A 19,797-nucleotide genomic window follows, 5' to 3' on the forward strand; every position below is an offset into this window, starting at 1 on the left:
ACATACAAACTGAACTCTTCACTCCACTATAGGAGTAGCCATTAATAATAAAGCCAACTAGGCTACTGGCCACCGGACACACCCCACCGTGTAGACAAAATGCAGACCCAGTAGTAAAAAGAAATATAATACATGAAACACTAGACTAGAACCGGATGAGTCTGAATAGACTTCAGAATACCTACCTATAACATACAGAGCACAGGGTACAAGCTATACTGAGACACAGTGTGAACACAGACAGAGCAGGAAGAACAAACATAAACTTAAAACCGCATAATGTAGCACTGACAAAAATACAAGGAGCATACTATATAACCATGGCTAAAAACCCAGATAAAAGGACAAAATAAATACAAGGTAAATGCTCAAGCAAACATAGTCAAAATATTTTACAAACAGGCATAGTGGCATTAAAGGGGTTCTCCGATGCTTAACCTCTTAAGGACCGGGCCATTTTACACCTAAGGACTGTAGCGTTTTTTGCAATTCTGACCACTGTCACTTTAAACATTAATAGCTCTGGAATGGTTTTAGTTATCATTCTGATTCCGAGATTGGTTTTTCGTGACATATTCTACTTTAACTTAGTGGTAAAATTTTACGGTAACTTGCATCCTTTCATGGTGAAAAATCCCAAAATTTGATGAAAATTTTGCATTTTTCTAACTTTGAAGCTCTCTGCTTGTAAGGAAAATGGATATTCAAAATAAAAAAGAAATTTGGATCACATATACAATATGTCTACTTTATGTTTGCATCATGAAATTGATGAGTTTTTACTTTTGGAAGACACCAGAGGGCTTCAAAGTTCAGCAGCAATTTTCAAATTTTTCACAAAATTTTCAAACTCACTTTTTTTTTGACCAGTTCAGTTTTGAAGTGGATTTAAAGGGTCTTCATATTAGAAATACCCCACAAATTACCCCATTATAAAAACTGCACCCCCCAAAGTATTCAAAATGACATTCAGTAAGTGTTTTAACCCTTTAGGTGTTTCACAGGAATAGCAGGAAAGTGAAGGAGAAAATTTAAAATCTTCATTTTTTACACTCGCATTTTTCTTACAGACCCAATTTTCGAATTTTTGCAAGGGGTAAAAGGAGAACATTTTTACTGGTATTTGTAGCCCAATTTATCTCGAGTAAGCACATACCTCATATGTCTATGTTAATTGTTCAGCGGGCGCAGTAGAGGGCTCAGAAGGGAAGGAGCGACAAGGGGATTTTGGAGAGAACATTTTTCTGAAATGGTTTTTGGGGGGCATGTCACCTTTAGGAAGCCCCTAGGGTGCCAGGACAGCAAAAAAAAAAAACCCACATGGCATTATATTTTGGAAACTAGACCCCTTGGGGAACATAACAAGGGGTAAAGTGAACCTTAATATCCCACAGGGGTTTCACGACTTTTGCATATGTAAAAAAAAAAAAAAAAAATGTTACCTAAAATGCTTGTTTTGGCAAAAAAATTCACATTTTTACAAAGGGTTAAAGCAGAAAATACCCCCCAAAATTTGAAGCCCAATTTCTCCCGATTCAGAAAACACCCCATATGGGGGTGAAAAGTGCTCTGCTGGTGCACTACAGGTCTCAAAGGGCAGTAGTCACATTTGGCTTTTTGGAAGCAAATTTTGCTCTGGGGGCATGCCGCATTTAGGAAGCCCCTATGGTGCCAGAGCAGCAAAAAAACAAAACAAATGGCATTATATTTTTGAAACTAGACTCCTTGGAGAACATAACAAGGGGTAAAGTGAACCTTAATACCCGCAGGGTTTTCACAACTTTTGCATATGTAAAAAAAAACTAAAAAAATTTTACCTAAAATGCTTGTTTTCGCAAAAATGTAACATTTTTACAAAGGGTTAAATCAGAAAATACCCCCAATATTTGAAGCCCAATTTCTCCCGACTCAGAAAACACCCCATATGGGGGTGAAAAGTGCTCTGCTGGCGCACTACAGGTCTCAGAAGAGGAGTAGTCACATTTGGCTTTTTGGAAGCAAATTTTGCTCTGGGGGCATGCCGCATTTAGGAAGCCCCTATGGTGCCAGAACAGCAAAAAAAAAAAAAAACACATGGCATCATATTTTTGAAACTAGACCCCTTGGGGAACATAACAAGGGGTAAAGTGAACCTTAATACCTCACAGGGTTTTCACAACTTTTGCATATGTAAAAAAAAAACTAAAAATTTTTAGCTAAAATGCTTGTTTTCACAAAAATTTTACATTTTTACAAAGGTTAAAGCAGAAAATACCCCCAATATTTGAAGCCCAATTTCTCCCGATTCAGAAAACACCCCATTTGAGTGTGAAAAGTGCTCTGCTGGCGCACTACAGGTCTAAGAAGAGGAGTAGTCACATTTGGCTTTTTGGAAGCAAATTTTGCTCTGGGGGCACGTCGCATTTAGGAAGCCCCTATGGTGCCAGGACAGAAAAAAAAAGCACATGGCATTATATTTTGGAAACTAGACCCCATGGGGAACGTAACAAGGGGTAAAGTGAACCTTAATACCCCACAGGGATTTCACGACTTTTGCATATGTAAAAAAAATATTTTTTTTTCACTAAAATGTGAGTTTCACCACAAATTTCCCATTTTTGCAAGGGTTAATAGTAGAAAAGACCCCCCAAAATTTGGAACCCCATCTCTTCTGAGTATGTAGGTACCCCATAAGTGAACGTCAAGTGCACTGCTGAAGCGCCACAATACTCAGAAGAGAAGGAGTCACATTTGCAAACTTTGCTGAAATGGGGGGGACATGTCGCATTTAGGAAGCCCCTATTGTGCCAGGACAGCAAAATACCCCCCACATGTCATACCATTTTGGAAACTAGACCCCTTCAGGAATGTAACAAGGGGTAAAGTGAGCCTTAATACCCCACAGGGGTTTTACAACTTTTGCATATGTAAACATTTTTTCCTTTTTTTTCACTAAAATGTGTTTCCCCCCAAATTTTACATTTTTGCAAGGGTTAATAGCAGAAAATACCCCCCAAAATTTGTAAATACATTTCTATGGAGTAAGGGCATACCTTAATTTTTGATGATTTTCGCTCCGCGGGTGCACACCAGGTCTTGGAGTAGGAGGTCAGTCAGGGGCCTTGAGCTTATTATAGCAGCCAGGATGTGGGACCCTCCCCTCAAGGAGCGTTAATGGGTGGAGAGCACTGAGCCCTAAAATAGGGGAACACTATGGGGGACAACAGGCCGTAACTGGGGTAGACAGGTGGGGTACAGTGGCCCGTAATATGGGGTACAGTGGGCCAGAAAATAATATAATAATAAAATAGGATATGTTCCCAGAATGATGACCCAGAGCACGGCCAAAACTAAAAAAAAAATATGCCCACCCCAAACCCTGTGCTCTGAGTCATCATTCTGGGAATGTGATGTGTGTGGCCATCCCTAACCTGTTGCCTCAAATGCGCACCCGCTCAGGTGGAGAGAGAGAGTGCTGCGCATTTGAGGCAATATAAAAAGTCCCCGATGATAGTGAGTGACTCAGTGACCTATGACCCATTTTTGAAAAAACACCCCCAGAGGTCTTATCAGTTTTTTTTTTTTTTTCAGGTTATTTGGGGCAATTTAGTGATTTATGGGGGTAACATTTTGTAATGTACTCTGGACTTGTTACATTGGTCAAATTATGGAAAATTTAACTGAAAAGGGAAAATTTAGGGCTCCATGGAAGTGTGATACTCCCTGAAGCAGCCTATGCAGAGGCCCGGATTATCTAGGCAAGTGTCACACTGAATGGTGGTGTCCCTCTGTCTCCCCTTCCTGTAACACACTCTGCATTTTTTCTGGGCTCGTCCCTTCTTTCCACTGGGGGGGACCTCAACTGGAAAGTGTTGGCCTGGGACGATCCTGGCGCCTATAACTCCAGACCCTTGGGAAGTCCAGCCAGCTCTTTCCCGGTCAGCAAAGATCAGGAACCTTAGGACTTCTTCTTGGTACTGGAGGAATGTCCCTGTGTTGCCAGCGTACTGGGATAGTACAAAAGCGTTGTACATGGCAACCTGTATCTCGTCCCTCATACACTGTAAACTTGAGAGTGTACCCGGAGGTACTCTCACAAAGTTTATAGAGCTTCACGCCATACCGCGCCCGATTCGAGGGAATATACTGGCGGAAGATGAGTCTCCCCTTAAAACTAATGAGAGACTCATCTACCGAGAGTTCCCTGAGCGGTACATAGGCCTTCAAAAATTTGGCCCCAAAGTGATCGATGACCATCCTCACTTTGTAAAGCCGGTCATGGGTGGGATCACCTGGGGGCGGACATGCCTCATTATCTGCATAATGCAGACATTTCCAAATGGCCTCATACCGGTTCCGTGTCATCGCCATACTGTACAGCGGGGTCTGGTAGAGGACGTCCCCGCTCCAGTAATGATGAGCACTTGGTTTTTTGACCAGGCCCATATGCAGCGTGAGGCCCCAAAATGTCCTCATTTCCGCTGCATCAATGGCGCGCCATTCATTGGGCCTGGCCAAAAACGAATTGAGGTGGTGGGCAATGAACTGCTGGGCGTACAAGTTCGTTTGCTCCACCATTAGATTGATCAGGCTGTCACTGAATAAAAACTTTAAAAAGTCCAGATCAGTGAACCCAGCCGTGTCAATCCAGATTCCTGAGTCGCCAACAAACTCAGGAATCCGTGGCTGATAATCCTCTGGGGTCTCCAGACAGGGTCATTGGAAGGGGGCTCCGGTGCACTTGTCTGGGGGGCCGGACTCCTATTACGAGCGGCATTGCCACCGGTACTAGTGTCGGCCACTGGGTCACTCTCATGGGGGATGCGTGGCCTCGCCTGGCGACGTCTCCGCCGCCGCACAGGGGACTCATCATCACTACTAGATGATGAGGAGGGCGATGAAGAACACAAAAATGTTGGATCTTCCTCGTCCTCACTGGCAGATTCGGAGTTGGAGGCTAAAAAAGCGTAAGCCTCCACTTCCGTAAATGCCCGGCGGGCCATCGCCTTTTTTCTACGGTGGGGGTGGGGGGGTGGAGGGGAAGTATGTAGTTTGTGGTGCTTGGTGTACAAAGTGTAGAACAGTAATAGAAAAAAAAAAAAAAAAAAGAAGCTGTGGCCCAAAAAAAAGGGGTGGCAAACGCAGCTCCCTGAAACCCTAATAGGACCCTGGGTAACGGATCAGACCCTAATAGGACCCTGGGGGACCTATTAGGGGGTCAGGGGGGATTTTTTTTAATAAAAAATAAATTAAAAAAAAGCTGCGGCCCAAAAAAAAAAAAAAAAAGGGGTGGCACACGCAGCTCCCTGAACCCCTAATAGTTTTTTTTTTACTTTTTTTTACTTTTATTTAACTTTTTAACTATTTATACTCCTACCTGTCCCTAAAATTATCTCACCCTATTCTAAGGCTCCTGAGGGGGCTCCGGAGCTCTGAGAGGGGATCAACGGTCCTCTTCCTGCTGCTGCACCCGCTGACTGAACCAAAACAGCAGGTCCAGCAGCGGGAAGGAGCCGTTAACCCCTCCTCTACCGCTCTGCTATTGGCTGGACGATCGCCAGCCAATAGCAGCGTTGCTGGGGCGGTGACAGTATTGTCACCGCTCCCCAGCAACGGTAGGTGATTGTCGGTGAATTGTACACCGCCGATCACCATTTATTTCCAGGATCGGGTCACAAGTGACCCGAATGACTTGAATCGCTGAAGATCGCTTGCGTGATTTCGCAAGCGATCTCCGGCGATCGCCGACATGCGGGGGTCCCGGGACCCCCCTCGGCATTTGCACGGCATGCCTGCTGAAAGATTTCAGCAGACATGCCGTTCCGATCTCTGCCCGGCGCGCGGCAGAGACCGGAAATACAACAGGACGTTCTCTAACGTCCTTGGGCATTAAAGCCCAGGTAGCGGGGACGTTAGAGAACGTCCTATGTTCTTAAGAGGTTAAACATCTTTTCCCTATCCAAAGGATAGGGGATAAGATGCCTGATCGTGGGAGTCCCGCCGCTGGGGACCCCCGGGACCATGCACGCGGCACCCTGTTTGTAATCAGTCCCCGGAGCGTGTCACGCCCCCTACCGTAGGCTTGCATTGAGGGGCGGAGCGTGACGTCACACGCCGACCGCCCTGTAGTCACCCCTTTAAACTAACAGACATCATAGTATTGCACTGAATAACCAGCACCAGAATGCAGGAGAACTCTGGCTAAATAATTCCACCCAAGTTCTCATTCGTTCAGAGCATTAACTATTCCCTATACAGGTGGAATAGCAAACTGCCTGTATAAGGAAAAAACTAGTGTGTGAATACACACCTAAAAAGAAAAATACAAAAACAAACGAACATTACAACCAAAGCTCATTCTTAGGTTGATAATAGTGTTGAGCAGCATAGGCCATTTTCGAATTTGCGATATTTCGCGAATATATGGACGAATATTCGGCATATATTCGCTAAATTCGCATATTCGTAATATTCACGATTTATTTTTGCATATGCAAAAATTTGCATATGCAAAAATTTGCATATATAAAATTATCAAATGCGAAAATGTGCATATGGGAAAATCTGCATATGCAGATTTTTGCATATACGAAAATTCGTCCGGAGGTCTCACACAGTAGTATTTAGAGCCTTCTTTACACCACACAAGCTGGAAGCAGAGAGGGATGATGTGTACTGTGAAAAAAAATGTATAAATAAAAAAAAATTATATTCGTAATTGCGAATATATGGTGCTATATTCGCGAATATTCGCGAATATGCAATATTCGCGAATATGCAATATTCGCTAATAAAATTTGCATTGCAAAGATTCAAGAGCAACACTAGTTGATAACTGTAGTATTGAGCTAAGGTAAGGCCTTTGCCCAATAGTGGTTCAATATTAAAGGGGTATTCCAGGAAAAAAACTTTTATATATATATATATATATCAACTGGCTCCAGAAAGTTAAACAGATCTGTAAATTATTTCTATTAAAAAATCTTAATCCTTTCAGTACTTATGAGCTTCTGAAGTTAAGGTTGTTCTTTTCTGTCTAAATCCTCTCTGGTGACATCTGTGTCGGGAAACGCCCAGTTTAGAAGAGGTTTGCTATGGGGATTTGCTTCTAAACTGGGCGTTTCCCGAGACAGGTGTCATCAGAGAGGATTTAGACAGAAAAGAACAACCTTAACTTCAGAAGCTAATAAGTACTGAAAGGATTAAGATTTTTTAATAGAAGCAATTTACACATCTGTTTAACTTTCTAGAGGCAGTTGATATATAAAAAAGTTTTCTCCTGGAATACCCCTTTAACCACTTAAGGACCCAGCCAATTTTCAGTGTAGGACCCGGCCATTTTTTGCATATCTGACCACTGTCACTTTAAGCATTAATAACTCTGGGATGCTTTTACCTTTCATTCTGATTTCGAGAATGTTTTTTCATGACATATTCTACTTTATTTTAGCGGTAAATTTTTGTCGATACTTGCATCATGTCATGGTGAAAAATTCAAAAATTTGAAGAAAAAATTGAAAATGTAGCATCTTTCTAACTTTGAAGCTTTCTGCTTGTAAGGAAAACACACATTCCAAATAAATTATATATTGATTCACATATACAATGAGGGGTATTACTAAGGGGTTTAGTAATTTTTTTCTAACTATTTTTGGCGCTAAATTGTCGCAATTGCACCTACCCTATTTTTTGTGCGACTTTCTCTAGCAAGAGCTAGAAAGTCAAATTTTTTTTCCCGCTTGATTTACGCTAGTTTTCATTTTTGACTTGCAGTGGTCAGGTATTTATTTACTGCGACAGTCGCAGCTGCGCTATAAACAGTCGCAATGGACGTAAAAATTGACTAAATTTACTCCAGCTCCAACATGGAGCAGGAAAAGCTACTGCCGCCCGGGCTCCGACATACTTTCTCCCCGCTACCCTCACTTTGCTACAGGGACACTGCAGTGATTTACATCCCCCCCCCTCTCACCTGCCAGCGCCACACAACTCCCATCTGTCTGCTAACTGTTGCAAGACTACAAGTCCCAGCATGCCCTTACAGTGAGGACACGCTGAGAGTTGTAGTCTTGTAGCAGCGGGAGCTGAGCGGCGGGAGACAAGGGGGGATGTGTATCAGTGTCCCCATAAGTGAGGGTAGCTGGGAGGCAGTAAGAGGAGCCCGGGCGGCTGCACTGTAATGTCAGCCCAGGCTCCTGCCCTGACAGCCAAAGGCTTTGACTGTCAGGGCATGCTGGGTGTTGTAGTTTTGCAACAACTGGAGGGCCACAGTTTGCAGACCACTGGTTTGTGGTCTATAAACTGTAGTCCTCCAGCTGTTGCAAAACTAAACAGCTGAAGGGGACCGGCGAAGACGTTCATTTACCCTTCCAAGGCTCCAGCGACGATCGGTGATGGAGATCGTCGGGCGGCACTGTCGCGCGGCAGTGTCTTGCGGCAATGTCGTGCGGCGCTGGATGCTACGGAAGCCGGTAAGATGCCAGAGCCCTAAAACAGTGTTTCCCAACCAGGGTGCCTCCAGATATTGCAAGACAGCCTTTGGCTGTGCAAGCATGCTGGGAGTTGTAGTTTTGCAACATCTGGAGGCACCCTGGTTGGGAAACACTGGCCTAAAACAGTGTTTCCCAACCAGGGTGCCTCCAGATGTTGCAAAACTACAACTCCCAGGTTGGGAAACACTGTGCCCGGCCTCCGCCCCACCTTACTGTAAGGGTATGCTGGGAGTTGTAGTCCTGCAGCTGGGGGCAGGGGACAAGCTTGTCACTTGCCCACACATCTCCTGAACCACACAACTACAACTCCCAGCATGTCCTTACTGTAAGGGCATGCTGGCAGTTGTAGTCGTGCAGGGCGGGAGATGTGTGAGCAGGTGATAATAAATGTACTAACCCATTTTTTTTCCTTCTCATTTCAGATCCGTGTATCCTGTGGACTCCTTCGGATTCGGTGGACTACTTCGATGACCAGCATTTTTCTTTGTTTGATTTTAATAAAATGGTTAATGAGGGCTTGTGGGGGGAGTGTTTTTTGTAATAATTTTTTTTAAACCTGTTGTGTTTTTTCCTTACTTTACTTGACAGGTTTAGTAGTGGAAGCTGTCTTATAGACGGAGTCCATTACTAAGCTGGGCTTAGCGTTAGCCACAAAAACAGCGAGCGCTAGATCCCAATTATTACCCCGGTACCCAACGCCACAGGGGTGCCGGGAAGAGCCGCTACCAACAGGCCCGGAGCGTCAAAAATTGCGCTCCTGGGCCTAGGCGGTAACAGGCTGGCGTTATTTAGGCTGGGGAAGGCCAGTAACAATGGTCCTCGCCCACCCTGGTAACGTCAGGCTGTTACTGTTTGGTTGGTATTTGGCTGAGAATAAAAATAGGGGGACCCTATGCCCTATGTGTTTTAAAAAAAAAATATTTAATTATTTATTTAAAAAAAAAAACGCATAGGGTTCCCCCTATTTTTATTCTCAGCCAAATATCAACCAAACAGTAACAGCCTGACGTTACCAGGGTGGGCAAGGACCATTGTTACTGGCCCTCCCCAGCCTAAATAATGCCAGCCTGTTACCGCCTAGGCCCAGGAGCGCAATTTTTGACACTCCGGGCCTGTTGGTATCGGCTCTTCCTGGCACCCCTGTGGCATTGGGTACCGGGGTAATAATTGGGGGTTAGCGCTAGCTGTTTTTGTGGCTAACGCTAAGCCCGGCTTAGTAATGAACTCCGTCTGTAATGCAGCTTCCACTACTAAGCCTGTCCAGTAAAGTTTAAAAAAAATAACACGACAGGTTTAAAAAAATGTTATTCCAAAAAAACACTCCCCCACAACCCTCGTTAACCATTTTATTAACATCAAGCAAAGAAAAACGCTGGTCATTGAATTGGTCCACCGAATCCAAAGGAGTCCACAGGATACACGGATCTGTAGAAGAAGTAACAAAAAAAAGTGTAAGTACATTTAGGGAGAAAAAACAGTGTAAAAAAATGTAACAAACACACACGCTAAACGCCATTTACTACTATTCTGAGCCATGACTACAATTTTGTTATTGAATTATTTAAATGTGGTGAAAAAGCTAAAAAAAAAAATCAAAAACAAAAGATCCAGAAGGAAACCTAGCAGCCAAACCTATTCAGACAGCAGGAAAAAGGAACAGACTATTTTTTCTACTGCATGAAGTAAATTTGCCACTTTTGCCTATGTGTGCCAAATTTATTAACGCCGTGCAACAATTTAGTAAATTTGTCGCACATAGTCAAAAATGAAGTAGAAAAAAGCAGGGTAAAAACCAGAATACATAGTAAAAGATTAATAAATGCCCCTCATTATGTCTAATTTATGTTTACATAATAAAGTTGATATGTTTTTGTCACGATTCGGCTTCCAGGTAGTGGATCCTCTGTGTCAGCGAGGGATTGGCGTGGACCGTGCTAGTGGACCGGTTCTAAGAGGCTACTGGTGTTCACCAGAGCCCGCCGCAAAGCGGGATGGTCTTGCTGCGGCAGTAGCAACCAGGTCGTATCCACTAGCAACGGCTCTACCTCGCTGACTGCTGAGAAGGCGTGGGACAGAAGGACTAGGCAGAGGCAAGGTCAGACGTAGCAGAAGGTCGGGGGCAGGCGGCAAGGTTCGTAGTAAGGATGGATAGCAGAAGTTCAGGTAACACAGGCTTTGGACACACTAAACGCTTTCACTGGCACAAGGCAACAAGATCCGGCAAGGGAGTGCAAGGGAGGAGATCAGATATAGCCAGGGAGCAGGTGGAAGCCAATTAAGCTAATTGGGCCAGGCACCAATCATTGGTGCACTGGCCCTTTAAGTCTCAGAGAGCTGGCGCGCCCTAGAGAGCGGAGCCGCGCGCGCCAGCACATGACAGCAGGAGACCGGGACGGGTAAGTGACCTGGGATGCGATTCGCGAGCGGGCGCGTCCCGCTGTGCGAATCGCATCCCCGACGGCCATGACAGTGCAGCGCACCCGGTCAGCGGGACTGACCGGGGCGCTGCAGGGAGAGAGACGCCGTGAGCGCTACGGGGAGGAGCGGGGACCAGGAGCGCTAGGCGTAACAGTTTTTACTTTTGGAAGACATCAGAGTTCACAAAATTTTCAAAATCTGAATTTTTCAGGGACCAGTTCAGTTTTGAAGTGGATTTGAAGGGCCTTCATATTAGAAATACCCCACAATTGAACCCATTATAAAAACTGCACCCCTTAAAGTATTCAAAATGACATTCAGTAAGTGTGTTAACCCTTTAGGTGTTTCACAGGAAAAGCAGTAAAGTGAAGGAGAAAATTCAAAATCTTCATTTTTTACACTCGCATGTTCTTGTAGACCAAGTTTTTGATTTTTGCAAGGGGTAATAGGAGAAAAAGTCCCCCAAAATTTGAAACCCAATTTCTCTCGAGTAAGGAAATACCTAATATGTGTATGTCAAGTGTTCAGCGGGTGCAGTAGAGGGCTCAGAAGGGAAGGAGCGACATTGGGATTTTGGAGAGTGAATTTTGCTGAAATGGTTTTTGGGGGGCATGTCACATTTAGGAAGCGCCTATGGTGCCAGAACAGCAGAAAAACCCAAGAGGGTATACCATTTTGGAAACTACACCCCTCAAGGCATGTAACAAGGGGTCCAGTGAGCCTTAGCACCCCAAGGTGTTTGAAGACTTTTCGTTAAAGTCGGATGTGTAAATAAATAAAAAAAATGTCACCAAAGTGCAGTTTTTTTCCCCAAATTTACAATTTTTACAAATGTAATGGGAGTAAATGCCCCCCAAAATTTGTAACCCCATCTCTTCTGAGTATGTAAATACACCATGTTAGGACATAAAATGCTCTGCGGGCAAACTACAATGCTCAGAAGAGAAGGAGTCACATTTGGCTTTTGGAAAGCAAATTTTGCTGAAATGGTTTTTCGGAAGCCCCATTGGAAGCAATAAAAAAAACACATGGCATACTATTTTGGAAAATGCTCACTGAACCCCTTATTACATTATGTGAGTGGTGTAGTTTCCATAATAGGGTCACATTTGGGGGGGGGGGGCTCCATTGTTCTGGCACTATGTGGGCTTTGTAAACACACATGGCCTTCAATTCCGGAAAAAAATTCTCTCCAAAAACCCAATGTCGCTCCTTCTCTTCCGAACATTGTAGTTCATCCGCAGAGCACTTTCCATCCACATATGGGGTATGTCCTTACTCAGAAGAAATGGGGTTACAAAGTTTGGGGGGCTTTTTTCCTATTTTCCCTTGAGAGAATGAAAAATTTAGGGTAAGACCAGCATTTTAGTGAAAAAAAGTTTTTCTCATTTTCCAAAATAACTTTAACGAAAATTCGTCAAACACCTGTGGGATGTTAAGGCTCTCTATACCCCTTGTTACATTCTGTGAGGGGTGTAGTTTCCAAAATGGGTTCACATGTGGGTATTTATTTTTTTGCAGTAAAGATAAGAAGCAAAGGTAGTCGGCACTACTGAGTATTGTACCTAAAAAGCAGTAGATCGTGGGTTACTGGAAGCGCTGGTATTGAGAGTGAGTGGCGCTCTGACAAATAAATATGCAAGTACAGATGAATGTAGATGAAGAAGCAAACAGTCGGCAACTCACCACGTCTTCCTACATGAATAATTACCTATTGGGGTTATATCGTTTAGCCATGTGGAATTAGTTTGTTACTCTTTTTTGTGCTGTTGTTTTTTTTTATTGATGCATACTCACATATACAGACAGTATTTGTCAGGGAGGGACATGGTGGGGGGGGGGGTACAATAAGGCGAGAGCAGCCGTTGTTTCGCACTGGCTTAGTACTTCCTCAGGCCTCAAACCTCATGGAGTAAGACCTGGATTATATACAGGTGTAACGATCAGATAACCCTTCACCATTGGACAGGGACACCACGTGATTAAAAAACGTAACAAGTAGGAGGATTGAGTTGGTCAATATTTATCCCACTTAGACACATTACAGTATTTTACACCATTAGAGAGTTAGAAACACACTGACATATAGATCCTGTTGTTCAGTACAAGTGGACCTGTTGCCTGAGTCTCGATAATCCAGTGTGTCTCTCTTTGTAGTAAATATTTATCTGTCTGTATGCCTGGTCTGGTAGTCACTCTTTCTTTCCCTGCCAATCTATGCCTCCGTGCATTTCCGTGCATTTCTCTTACATGTGAAATAAGACGGGGAGCCCCTTTTCCTGAACGGAATGAGTAAAAATGCTCCGTAATGCGGATGCATAGTTGTCTAATTGTCTTTCCTATGTAGAAATATGCACAGGGGCAATATATTACATACGCCCCATTTTTCGTCCTGCATGTAATTAAGTCCTGAACTACATGGTTGATATGTCCAATTCTCAGATTAAATTTACAAAAATTACAATTCCTACATGAATAATTACCTATTGGGGTTATATCGTTTAGCCATGTAGAATTAGGTTTGTTACTCTTTTTTGTGCTGTTGCTGTTGTTTTTTCTATATGCTACGAGGGGTTTATTTTCAGCTATCTTTTTTACATCTTCATCGGCCTCAATGATGTATCAGTTGCGTTTAATCGCTTTTGTGTTTGATCCAAACTGTAGCCCTCCAGCTGTTGCAAAACTACAAATCCCAGCTTTCTTGGCATGCTGTCTTGGTATGCTGGGATTTGTAGTTTTGCAACATCTGGAGGGCTACAGTTTAGAGACCACTGTATAGTGGTCTCAAACTATAGCACTCCAGATGTTGCTAGGCAACTCTCCGGCTTCCGTAGGATCCAGGGAGCTGCATCTCCATCTTCTGCTGCCGCCGATCACCGTCACTGATCGCCGCCCACTGCCACTGCCGTTGGGTAAGTGGACTTCAGCGCCAGTCCACTTCTATTTCCCGATTCTGCCCAGCTTACAGTGGGTGTGCAGAACAGGGAAACCGAAAGTTAACTCCCCTGCCCCCGATCGGCTATTGGTCGTCGCTTCTAGATGACCAATAGCAGGGATAGGAGGGTTGGCCGCCCTGCCACCTCACTTCTATCCCTTCAGGGGGATCGTGGGTGTCTTGGTCAACCCCGATCCTCCTTATTTTCCGGGTCACCATAGATTCATATGACCCGAAATTGCACAAATCGCTGGTGTGAATTGACCGGCGTTTTGCGGTGATCGCCGACATGGGGGGGGGGGGGGTCTTATGACCCCCGTGGGCATTTGCACGGGACCGAAATTCCCACAGACATACATGTACGTCATGGGTCATTAACTACCAGGGTCCCATGACGTACGGTCCTTAACAGGTTAAGCTGTTTTTGCTAAAAAAAGAAATCCAAGGTTCGCTGTCATCCGAAAAGCCACCTTAACATTGTTTAGCTGTCATATATGGACAGGGAAAAGGGTGAAGTCCTGCTCTCACCCACAACCCCTGTCCCTTCATATTCCGTATGCAACCTAACTGACAGATACAAAACCACAAAGACGGTCCCTGCCTACGTGTTTATGTGCTGGGACTTCAGAGTCTACATTACAAACTACAGTAAACTCAGTAAAAAGGTCAGGGAATGTCAGGAATGCAAAAAGGGTAAATATACAATACAATATTTATAGGAGACACACAGGAATGACAACACGCGGAGTCAGAACTAGGAGGACAAATATAAGGTAAGACCTAAAAAACAGAGAGAATATCCTAAGACAAAAGCAAGGTTGACAATTAGAGATGAGCGAACTTTTCAAAAATTCAGGTCGGCCTATTCGCCTAATTTTTTCGAAAAGTTTGTTTCGAGTTGAATAAATTTGCGGCAAAACTGTATTAAAAACGGCTATTTCTGGCCTACAGAGAGCCCCAATAGGGGTGTAGAACACTTTGCCTTGCTGTAACACACACAGGGAGTGTGCTGGGTTACTGAAATCATACTGTTATTCATTATGACATGCAGGTTATAGGCATTGCCATTTGAATCACTGCTGCAGAGCGTCTATGTGGCAGCAGGGAGACCACAAGGTGTCAAAATTGAAGAGGATAAAGAGATCTTTTATGTCATATTTAATGTAATTTGATGTGAAAACAACATTTTTACATTATCCATTCTGGCGGGCATCAAACTTGCGGTCCTCCACCAGGCGAGATACCACCTGTTCCAACCCCTGCCTCTCAGTGCCCCCCTGATTATGAAAGTACGAATGTTTCATTTAATCAGTTATGGTTCATTGCTATTGCTCCAACAAGTCTCATTGGATTATTGTAATAATTCCACAGGTAATATGATGTTGATGGCCAAAGGGCCTCAGTCTTGAAAAAAATTACAACCCCCTAAGATTAAAAGATAATGTTGAAATCTCTATTGAAGATGTATGTTAGCTAGTGCTACCATCAAAAATTTTTTGGGCCCAGGCCCAGCAGCAACAGTGAGCCAAGTAATTCCTGAAACACACAGAGTGGAGCAGGAAGCAGCATGAGTACACAAGAGGGGTTCACAACCCATAACATTAAAGGGGTACTCCGCCCCTAGACATCTTATCCCCTATCTAAAGGATAGGGGATAAGATGCTAGATCGCCGGGGTCCCTCTGCTGGGGACCGCGGGGATCGCTGCTGCAGCCCCCACGCTATAATTACTGCGCAGAGCGAGATCGCTCTGCACGTAATGACGGACAATACAGGGGCCGGAGCATCGTTACGTCATGGCTCCGCCCTTCGTGACGTCACGGCCCACCCCGGTCAATACAAGTCTATGGGAGGGGGCGTGGCGGTCGTGGCACGCCCCCTGTCATAGACTTGCATTAAGGGGAAGGGCCGTGATGTCATGAGGGGCGGAGCCATGACGTCATGCTGCTCCGGCCCTTGTATTGCCCGTCATTACGCACAGAGTGAACTCGCTCTGTGCAGTAATGATGGCGTGCTGCCGCAGCGGCGATCCCCGGGGTCTCCAGCAGCGGGACCACGGCGATCTAACATCTTATCCCCTATCCTTTGGATAGGGGATAAGATGCCAGGGGCGGAGTACCCCTTTAACCCCTTAAGGACCGAGGGTTTTTCCGTTTACGCATTTTTGCTTTTTCCTCCTTGCCTTTAAAAAATCATAACTCTTTTAATTTTGCACCTAAAAATCCATATGATGGCTTATTTTTTGCGCCACCAATTCTACTTTGTAATGACATCAGTCATTTTGCTGAAACATCTACGGCAAAACGGAAAAAAAATCATTGTGAGACAAAATTGAAAAAAAAAAAAACGCTGTTTTGTAACTTTTGGGGGCTTCCGTTTGTACGTAGTACATATTTCAGTAAAAATTACACCTTATCTTTATTCTGTATGTCCATACGATTAAAATGATATCCTACTTATATAGGTTTGATTTTGTCGTACTTCTGGAAAAAATCATAACTACATGCAGTAAAATGAATACGTTTAAAATTGTCATCTTCTGACCCCTAAAACGTTTTTATTTTTGCGCATATGGAACATTATGAGGGCTAATTTTCTGCGTCGTGATCTGAAGTTTTTAGCGGTACCATTTTTGCATTGATAGGACTTATTGATCGCTTTTTATTCATTTTTTCACGATATAAAAAGTGACCAAAAATGCACTATTTTGGACTTTGGAATTTTTTTGCGCGTACGTCATTGACCATGCAGTTTAAATAACAATATATTTTTATAATTCGGACATTTACGCACACGGCGATACCATATATGTTTATTTTTATTTTTATTTACACTGTGTTTTTTTTTATGGGAAAAGGGGGGTGATTCAAACTTTTAATATGGAAGGGGTTAAATGATCTTTATTCACTTTTTTTCACTTTTTTTTGCTGTGTTATAGCTCCCATAGGGAGCTATAACACTGCACACACAGATCTATTACATTGATCACTGGTTTCTCATAGGAAACCAGTGAACGATGATTCTGCCGCTTGACTGCTCATGCCTAGATCTCAGGCACTGAGCAGTCATTCGGCGATCGGACAGTGAGGAGGCAGGTAGGGACCCTCCTGCTGTCCTGTAAGGTGTTCGGGAATGCCGCGATTTTGCCGCGGCTATCCCGAACAGCCCACTGAGCTAACCGGCATACTTTCACTTTCACTTTAGACATGGCGTTCAACTTTGAATGCCGCGTCTAAAGGGTTAATAGCGATCGATCAATGCCACGCGCTATTAGCCACGGGTCCCGGCCGTTGTTAGAGGCCAGGCCCGACCCGCTATGACATGGGGCCACGCCGTCGCCCCGTGTTATAGATCGGAAGCGGACACATGACGTTCCAGTACGTCATATGTCCTTAAGGAGTTAAAAGGTGAATGTTGAAATCTCTATTGAAGATGCTTGTTAGCTAGTGCTACCATCCAAAAATGTAAGCCCAAGCCCAGAAGCGTCAGAAAGCCAAGTAGTTCCTGAAAGACACAGGAGCAGTCAGGCGAAGGCATCAGCAGTACACCCGAGGGTTTCATAACCCCTTACATTGAAAGATCAATGTTGAAATTTCTATTAAGCATGTATTTAGCTAGTGCTAAACATCCAAAAATTTGAGGCCCAAGGCCAGAAGCATCAGTAAGCCAAGTAGTCAGGAGCAGGCATCAGTAATACCCAAGATGGTTTCATAAGCCCTTACATTGAAAGATCAATGTTGAAATCTCAATTAAGCATTTATGTTAGCTAGTGCTACCATAACATATTTGGAGTTAATATCCCAGTCCCAGCATTATGAGAAAATTATATATTGGCTGAATGACACAGCCTGGAGGTGGGGAAAGCATAAGGAGCCCATATACTGTCTGAATGGTACAGCCTGAAGGTGGCAGAAGCATGAGGAGACCATATAGTGGCTGAATGACACAGCGTGGAGGTGTTGGCAGCATGAGGAGACCATATAGTGGCTTAATGGCTAAGCAAGGAGTTGGAAGCAGCAGAAGTAGACACTAGTCATTCACAATCCCTAAGATTAAAAGATGAATTCAGAAATTTAAACCGAAGATTTTTGGTAGTTAGTGCTACCATAACAAAATTTGTATTCCCAGACCCAGGATCAGCAGCAGTATCAGTAAACCATATATTGCCTGAACAACACAGCCTGGAGTTGTCTGAAGCATGAGTACACACCCGGGCTTCACAATCCCAAAGAAAAAACAGAAGAATTTTTGAAATTTTAAATGAAGATTTTGTATAGCTAGTACTACCATAACAACATTTTTATTCCCAGGGCCAGCAGCAGTATCAGTAAACCATACATTGCCTGAATGACACAGCCTGGAGTTGTCTGAAGCATGAGTACACGCCAGGGCTTCACAATCCCAAACAAAAAACTGAATAATATTTGAAATTTGAAATGAAGATTTGGGATAGCTAGTGCTACCATAACAATTTTTTTATTCCCAGACCCAGGCCCAGCAGCATTATCAGTAAACCATATATTGCCTGAATGACACAGCCTGGAGTTGGCATAAGCATGATGAGACCATTTAAATGTATGATATTTTTTATTTAAATTTAAGATTTTGACATTTAAATTAAGGATTTTGAAATTGAACTTTTAACTCCAAGGTTTTAGTGTCCCAGGACCTGGCGTGTGGGTACAAAGGGCCAAATCTAACAAGGAGTCCCATGTTACATGAAAGCACAATGACAGAGCCTGGAGGTGGCATCAGTAGGAGGAGACCATATAGTGGCTGAATGGCACAGCCTGGAATTGGCTAAAGCATGAAAAGAGACCATATAGTGGCTTAATAGCACAGGCTGTAGGTTGCTTACTCACGAGGAGACCATATGGTGTCTGAATGGCACAGATGGAAGTTGGCAGAAGCATGAGGAGACCATTGAAATGTATGATTTTTTTTTATTAAAATTTAGGATTTTGAATTTCAAATTAATTTAACTTTTAACTCCCAAGTTTTAGTGTCCCGGGCCCCAGCGTGTGTGTACAAAGGGCCAAATCTAACAAGGAGTCACATGTCACACGGAAGCACAAAGGCAGAGCCTGGATGAGGCATCAGCATGAGTTTACAAGAGGGCTTCACAACCCCTAACATTAAAAGATCATTGTTGAAATCTCGATTGAGCATGTATGTTTGCTAGTGCTAACATAAAAAATAAAAAAAGTAATATCCAAGAAAATCCCACCAGCATCAGAAATCAATATATTGGGGGAATGACACAGCCTGGAGGTAGGAAAAACATAAGGAGCCCATATAGTGTCTGAATGGTACAGCCCGGAGTTGGCTAAAGCATGAGGAGACCATATAGTGGCTGAATGGCAAAACCTGGAGTTGGCAGAAGCATAAGGAGACAAAATAGTGGCTGAATGAAACAGCCTGGAGGTGGCAGCAGAAACATCAGGAGTTCTGAAAGTGACCCAGTGACATAGTGGTGTGGTGGGTCGCAATACCAGTACCCGGTGATGAAGGTGGCTGGAATGTTTGTAACTGGGCAGCAGTGCCTTAAATCTGTTTTGCACTATCCATATTTGTGAAGTGTTGGTTTAGCACCATGGTCAATCTACTCTGATGCATCTGGCATTAGTGGGTGGAAATCCTCACTGATCCATGCCTGATTCATCTTCACAAAGGTCAGTCCCTCCACATTTTTAGTGGACAGAAGAGTTCTCCTTGGGATGACTATGGCCCCTGCCGCACTAAACACCTGCTCTGATGCTACACTACTGTTCTGGAAGGACAGCTTTTGCAGGGCAAACTCTGCAAGTTGCCGCCACAAATCAAGTTTGGCTGCCCAGAAGTCCAGTGGATCTTCAAGGTGTGTTGGCATTGGCATGTCAAGGTATGCCACCACCTGCTGGTTCAGATCCTGCTCCATGTCTACCCGCTGCTGATGAGTTGCTTCACTATGCGGGTGAAGAAAGCTACTCATCAG

The sequence above is a fragment of the Hyla sarda genome, chromosome 7 (genome assembly GCF_029499605.1).
Source record: "Hyla sarda isolate aHylSar1 chromosome 7, aHylSar1.hap1, whole genome shotgun sequence".
Taxonomy (NCBI): Eukaryota; Metazoa; Chordata; class Amphibia; order Anura; family Hylidae; genus Hyla; species Hyla sarda.